Source organism: Canis lupus, chromosome 28 (genome assembly GCF_003254725.2).
Source record: "Canis lupus dingo isolate Sandy chromosome 28, ASM325472v2, whole genome shotgun sequence".
Classification (NCBI taxonomy): Eukaryota; Metazoa; Chordata; class Mammalia; order Carnivora; family Canidae; genus Canis; species Canis lupus.
In genome coordinates this window covers 22854065-22861908 of record NC_064270.1, presented here as the reverse complement: position 1 = coordinate 22861908, position 7844 = coordinate 22854065, and the positions used below count along the sequence as shown (strand labels likewise).

The 7844-nt window shown below is 41.7% G+C and overlaps 1 long non-coding RNA gene across 1 annotated transcript; it reads right to left on the bottom strand.

Moving 5' to 3' along the window:
• Window positions 1-1837: 1837 nt before the first annotated feature.
• On the bottom strand, window positions 1838-7243 carry LOC112672601 (uncharacterized). Its single transcript, XR_003144378.3, has 5 exons — window positions 4695-7243; window positions 4279-4372; window positions 4074-4162; window positions 2400-2533; window positions 1838-1974 (listed from the first exon to the last, which is right to left on the bottom strand). It is a non-coding gene; the product is annotated as an uncharacterized LOC112672601 (long non-coding RNA).
• Window positions 7244-7844: the final 601 nt, after the last annotated feature.

Below are 7844 nucleotides of genomic sequence, written 5' to 3'. Positions count from 1 at the left end.
GGCCACATCATCTACCTTGGTCTTTGATGTCAAGCTGGAACCAGCACACACTCTGGCTTCACCAGGCTCGCCGGGCTTACAGCCACGGTTTCCAGTCACGTCCAGTTGAGTGTTTGCTGGACAACAGAAGCCTAGCTAGGTGACACTTATCCGGCCACCCTCTTTATAGCAGAAAGTTTTTTAGGCAGAGAAACAACAAATCTGCCTCACTTTGTTGCCAAATTGCTTTTTCTTGCCTCTTTTCTCTTCCCGGTCTCCTTTGCTGAATTCTTTTCAATTAAGGTTAGCATTTCCCGGATGTGCTTCTTTCTCTTTTCTTCTTTCCTTCCTCTTGTCATCTCTGAATGTTCCCTCCACTCCACGTCTGCAACCACACAAACTGCATTTGAGCCATCTTCCAAATCCATCTCCTGCCCTCATTCCTTGGCTCACATCTCCAGCTGCAGTGCCTCCACCTGGCTTCCCTTCCAACACCACAAAGGTACCTCACTCACTCTCTTACCTTCTGTCCCTCAAACTACTTCTCTTTCTTGCATTCTCCAGCTCTAGTTTTCCACTCACTTTCCCTAAATAAACATCTTAAAATTATCCATGGTTGCCAATTCTCTCTTATAGCCTGCATTTGACAGATACTCTGTTCAGTGTCTTACTTCTAGCTGCTTCTCACCATGCTGGCTGTCACTGGCTTAGACTAGATCTTGGTCTTGTACCTGCTGCCTTTCAATGGACTTGTCAGTGATTAACCAGCTACAAGTATCAGCCTCTCCAGTATATTACCCACTCTCATCCACAGTTAACGTCGTCTCTCTCTCTCTCTCTGTCTCTCTCTCTCACGCACACACGCACACACAATTTATAACTTGCAAGATACTCTTGAGTCTCTTCATGAGACTCATGCTCTGAATCCAGGCTTTGCAGAATGACCCACAAGTCCTCCAGCATCTGATCCCCCTGCCTTGTCACCCATTTATCCATGTTCCAAGTCTTAGGATACAATGTCACTGAATTTACATCACCATTCCCAGAGAAGCCCATGCCCTTTAACACTCCTCTGTTTAGGACCTTCCTGTGCCTTCCACTTTGAGTGTCCTTGCCCAACACACACACCTCCTCCTTGGCTTATAAACATATTTTGCCTTTAAGGATGATCTCAGATGTCCCTGCCCTGGGAAAGCTTTCCTTGACTTTCTTGCATGTTAGTTACATGCCTTCTGCGTGCCATCAGCATTAACTGCTGTAACAGTTGGGCATAATCAAATTGTTGGTAATCCATTGGCATTTATGATTCTTCTGTTATTAATGGTAGCTTCTTGAGAACAGAATCATTTTTTTCATCTCTTTATTTCCAGCATCTAGATATCGACCCCCTCTTAGGTACAATCACTGTGCCACTTATTGCACGCGGAGATAAATGGAAGAATGAAGACTGATTTACTTTAGTGTGATAAAGTGTTCCCATTAACTGCAGGTCTGGGAATCAGGAAACACAGCCCCAGGCCCTGGTGCTGTCTCTACTTAGCCTAGTGAACTGAGACAAGTCCCTCCTCCAGGCTCCGTTTTGGTTCTTCAGCCTGAACAATGGTCAAATAATAACTAAGCAATTTTCCTAATGGGTAGTAATGGCAACATGAGAAATTAAGTGTCCATCAGTATGTAATGTATAAATTCAATATGATGAATATATCAATGTTACCTAAAATTGACTTTCTGGCTAAACATGCAGGTGACTTATCTCAGATACCTTGTAAAAAGTGACTAAAAAATGCTTTGTATGCAGAAGGACATTTAAAGAACTAAACAGAACTCAACTTACAGTTTTCTTATTAAACCATGAATATTATCCATTAGTTGTCAGTAGCATCCTGATTTTATATATAGGCTTGCTTAGATTTTTTTTCTTGACATATATATTTATTTTGAAATTAGACTTCTCCCACGCTGTGAATTCAGACCAGCTTGTCTTCAAACCCCTTCCTAATATTTTGAGAAATAAAGACAATAAACAAAGAAAGAAAAATAGAGGCTAACACAGTGCTGTGGTACTAGAACTGACTCTATGTTAGAATCTCTCTGAAGAGAGTAATTCCAAGTATGGAAGACTCTAGGCACAGGGAGTTCATCACAATATTTTTTCCTACAAGCGGGGAAAAAAAAAAAAGAAAGAGAGAGAGAGAGAAAAAAACAACCAAAACATCCAACAAGAGGGCAGTGGTTAAATGAGTTACAGCATATTTGTGCCATGGAAACACTGCAGCCATTATGTATTCTGTTCCAAGGATTTGTAGTAAGGTGAATAAGCACTTGTGTTACAATTTTATGTGGAAAAGCAAGGTAAAGAGCTTGTGAACACTAGGAGCACAAGTATCTAGAAAATAAGCTCAAGAAATGGTGAAGTGTACCTGCATCCCTTTGGCTATGTCTACGCCTCTCCCTTTGCCAGCTGTGAAAACGGTGGAGGAGAACCATCTTGTTTTCAGCAGTGGAAACCTCCAAAAAGAACTTTTCGTCGGCAGACTTCCTCTGCCAGTTTGCCCTGTGGGGAAAGGATTTCAATAGTCTCATATTCCCAGCCTTACTTCATTCCTCTGAAGTTTTTTTTTTTTTAATAACTTATGTTTGATTACTAAAGTAATTTATGTTCACTCAAAAGTCACCCTAATTTTAAAGTGCCTTAACCATGTCTGGTTTGAAGTGAAATTGGAAAATGATTGTTCTTTCAGCAACCAAAACTTTTTGGCAGTTTGCCTCCAAACAGAGCTTGGAGTTACGTAACTCTCAGTTTAGTAGAAAAACTTTCTAAAAGGGCCAACTTCTCTTCTAGAAACCATCATTTTAAAACAGCTTTTAAGTAGATTGTAAATGGATTTTACCACCATGGTGTTATTTCCAGCATGTATACTTGGAAGTGTGTTACAATTTATGGGTTGTTTTTAATGCCTTGTAGTAGGTAGTGAATTCTAGATAAACAAAAGGATTCTTCCTCTCTCCCCTAAGAAGACTATTAGTGAATAATTACCAACTAGAGGGAATAAAAAAAGAAGAAAGCCCAGTAAAGAACATGTGGCCTGGGAGATGTCCATCTTCTCAGTGAGTTATGCAGTGGATGGATGCGTACACCTGACATGTAAGGCTCATCTCATCTCTCATATGTTCAGAGGCTTCTCTGAGGTCCTCACTGGTCTGAATAAATCCCCCTGGGGCCCAGGTGTAGACAGGCTTTCACACCAAAATCATCAGGCACGATAATTATAAATACAGTTTCCAAGGCCTCAGCCCAAACCCACTGAATTGCAATCGCTGAAATGGGCCTCCAGATTCTGCATCTTAACAGAGTGTCCTGGTGAGTCTTTTACACCCTTTACAGAGGAGGGATCTGAGGACCAAAGTGGGAACTTGACTTGCTTAAAGTCACACCACTGGGTAGTACAGAGCCTCCTGGCCTTCAGGTCAGTCCTTCTCTAAGGGGAAATTAGGCCTTCTGACAGACCTGTGTAAAAACAGAGTGCTGGATGTGATGGTTGCCCAGGCCACAAATATTCCCTAATCATTGGGCTACCATCACCCCAGTATTCCTTGGTTCACAGAGGTGCCTCTCTGAGGTTTTAAGAGGAAACTAAGAAGAAAATTGCAAATTGAAGCAGGGCTTTGGCAGACATTTTTTAGAAAACTTTAGGAAGGTAATCCATGAAGAAAGGAATTCCATTATTGAGGAAGGCACCATATCCTTTCTTCCCATCTTGAATCATCTCAGGAAGTTATCTGCTATGTGAGGCTATAAAGGCACTAAGAAGTTCTGCAATAAATAAACTCATTTAACTTTCCTCATTCTAGTAGCTCTCTGACATATTTGACAGAAATGCCTGTGTGTGTGTGTGTGTGTGTGTGTGTGTGTGTGTGTGGTTAATATTTTTGAGAAACTAGTGTTCTAGAGAAACCATCTAATCATCCAGAAGTTTCCTTATTCAAACCCAAGTCACAGGCATGAGCTGGTTAGTTTGGTAAGAAAGCGCTAAGCTCGGGGTCTGGAGATCTCTCTGACACTTGCCAGTTTTGAGACCTTGAATGTGTCTTACCTCATTTTACAATTGAGGAAACTGAAACTCAGAGATACATCCCTTTCTTGTCCACTCTACTGGGTTGTTTGGAGGACCACACAGAGTTGCTACAGAATAAACAGCATAATTAAAGTTCCATCATCTCTACTTCCTCTTCTCTTCCTCCTCCTCATTTCTCACATGCTCATCACTCAGGAGGTCATCTCCATCCCAGAGACCTCACCTTGTCTTTAACATCAGGACTTTGACCAGATGACACCAGGAGTTGGTTGTGATACAGATATGCCATCTCAGACTGAAGAGTTCTCTCGGAATTGCTGTAATAGCAACATTCTCTTGTCATTCACAACAAACTCTCAAAGCATTGATTATAAATAGTATTGACTTAGGGGTGGGGTCTTTCTGATTGAATTATAGGTCAGTTATTCAGGTAATTGATTTTCTTCTCTAGAGAGACTGACATTGCTAAAACTGTTGCTGTCAGATGCAGAGAACAGAACAGTTTTCCCTGGCCTGTGTTCCAGTGGGTTGTTCTCTGACCAACACCCTTCCATCAAGAGCAGCAACCCCCTGTAAAGGACCCCACTGTAAAGGAAGGGGATGCAGGCTAGAAATGAGCCCCAGGTGCTGCACACTGACCTTAGGGAAATAGTTATTCATGTGTCACTGGCTCTGGTGAAGTGTGAACAGGCACCATGCTTGATTCATCCCTGTGTTCTTCAATGTTTGGCACAGTCCCTGCTACCTCCCAGGTGCTCAAGGAATATTTCTGAATAAATGGATGAATAAATAAATGAACTCTGTCCTACAATGCCCAGCATATTTTAATGGAGCCTCCATGAGCCATCCTTCTCACCCATGATAGGCCACATCTTATCATGAAGTTGAAAAGTTCATACAAGAAACTCATTAATATACTCAGAAAACCAGAAAGTAGAGGCCCAGAAATGAATAGAGACTTCTTTGGACTCTTGATGATCTCACTGTGCAACAGGGGAAATTTATTGGGCTGCAAGGATTCCAGGGAAAGGCCGTGGCGTCATGGGAAGTCATTTTATTTCCTCTAACAGATTTTAAGCTCCCAGAGGGTAGGAGTCATCCTCATCTTCATCTTCAATATCATCTTCATCTTCATCTTCATCCTTACTGTGTAAGCTCCACGAGGACAGGGTTTTTTGCTTTGTTCTCTGATGCATTCCAAGTATTCAAAACAGTTCCCTGCACATAACAGGTGCTTTTTAATTCTCAGTGAGTTGAATAATTATTATCAAGGCTAGAATTTTCTGCCTACTTATTTCCAGGAACTGTGCCAAATATTTTATATTCATTATTTTAACAAAAGGAGAACTGGAAACCTGGACCAGAAATGTCCTAATTGATGGAGACACACCTCTTACTGATCTGACTCCAAAGAACACACTCTTACCCTCATCCTTCCCCATTATGAATATCTCCAGCCACCTCTAATGCTTTTCTATGTTCCTCACAGTTCCTTGTAGGATAAGTGGTAGATGTCAAATAAATGAGAGGACAAGACTCTAAACCAAATTAATGGCCCTGGACTGTTGACTATACCTGTACCTGCATGTCAGCTGTCCAACACCAAACCAGGGTTAATAAGGAAAAGAGACAGGATCGACCAGATAAGCATGCCAGTGTTAAACCCTGCCTAGCCAGGCAGCTAACAAGATTTTTATTGACAGGAAAATAAAGACTTCAGAGAAAAATATGATTCACTCTGCCCTGCCTTTAAGTGAAAAATGAGTTGGGCCAGGGACATAACAGATCACTTCCCCTTTCAAAGACACTCTCTGTAGTTTCTCTTCAGTGATACTGATATGACCAAGAAAACAGCAGGATCACTGGTTCAACTACCACTGAGACAGTGAGACAAGAAGCATGATGACAGGGGGACAAGAGGGTGAGGGCTACACAGCTTTCCCAGATCTGGAGAATGCCCATACTGCCAGGAGGGATATCGCTGTATGTGCCAAGAAGTGTGCTGAGCACTTTCCACTTATAAAGCAAACAGAAATGTACCTGGGGTGGAGGTGGGGGGGTAATATCTGGGTGCCAAGCAATTATAAAAGCCTCCTGTTCTTAATGATTATATTTAATTTATTTCAACAAATATCTGCTAGTCTTCTACTCTGTGTCCATGACTGCATTAGAAATTTGTTTCTTTTACCTGAGTTATCTAATAATAATAGGAATACCTAATAGTGTGTGACACTTCACAATTTATAATGTACTGCTAACTTCCACTTATTTTGATTTGGCTCCCAAACAATGTCGTGCAATAAGAATGGCAGAGTTCATTATGCCTGTTTTATAGTTGAGGATACCAGGGTTCAGAGAAGAGCCACTAAGAGGCTAACATGTACTGGGTGCTCAATCTGTGCCAGGCACCAGGCAAAGACGTCCGCACACATTATTTTTACAATAACTCTACAAGGTAGATAGTTTATTTTCTCCACTGCACAGATGAGAAAACTGAGGCTTTGACATATTATGTTAAGTTTCCCAAAGTTGCACATAGGGTTGGCAGTGGAGGTTGTATTTAAGCAACGGAAGTCCTGTACCCTTGCTCTGAAATTCAAGGCTGTTCTGTATTTGGAGGTTAAATAATTAGCCTAATATCATGCAAATGACCAGAGGTACAGCTCCATCCACTCATACCAGAGCTCTTTCCTTTATCCCTGCTGCTTCAAAGGCATTTGTCATCTGGTAAGGGAAACAAGACAAACATAATACAGAGCTAATATCAAGGCAAGGCCAAAGTCTGGCCTCTAATCAATTAATAAGATCTCCAGGCATGAAATACTGTTTGTGTTCAGAATAGAAAGAAAATCAATCAGTACTGCAATCTACCATGAGCAGCCCTTTATTGAGAATTTAGTAGGAACTAATATTTTACTTTCCTTGGTCGAAGTATCTACTGCTCATGAAATAACCTAGATGCTACACACACTTCTTTGCCCCTTTGCATTCAGGCAGAGCCATGAGATTCATTTTGGACAAGAGATTGTGAGCAGAGGTGATATGTAACACTTCTAGAATGAACCAAGAAAAGCACATGAACTTTCTACATGCTCTTTTTTTCCTGGAAACAGTCCAGGCTATGAAGCCTTTGTCAGCCCATGATCCTGAGTTCCTTTGAGGAGAAAAGCCTCCTGCTGAACTGCACTGATATGTATTATGGAGGAGAAATCACTCTATTATGTGTTAGCCACTGCAATTTGAGGTAAATTTGTTACTGCAGCACAACTTAGCTGATCCTATCTAATGCAGAGGCCTGATAGCTTTTAAAAGGAGAACATACCAAAGAAAAGTTGGAATTTTAATTATGCCTCGGAAGTTCTGCATGGAATAGGTGAACATGGGAAGGTGGAGGGCCAAAGAAGAGAAGAGCTCCCCACCCCCAGCAGTGGGTGTGTGTTGGCTGCAATTGGATTGGGGATGTAGGAAGAAGCCAGAAAGAGTTCTCAGTGCCACACTCTGAGGTTAGAATGAGAGCATGACGCAGCTGGGAAGGGCCTTAAAGATCACTTCATAGTTGAAAAGATTTATTTTTGTCATTGCTTATCATATAATTATAAGCCATGACGACTGTGCTGAGCAGGAAGCACAGGGCACTTTGGAGCCCTTAAGGCAAAGCCATGGTCTCGTTCATTGGATGAAGGAAGACCTCCAAGAAGAAATGGCAAGCTGAAAACCAAGGACTAAGCTAAAAGGTAAACTAGGAGCACATTCCAGGCAGAGGAAAATGCAGTCTGCAGATCCCAGGAG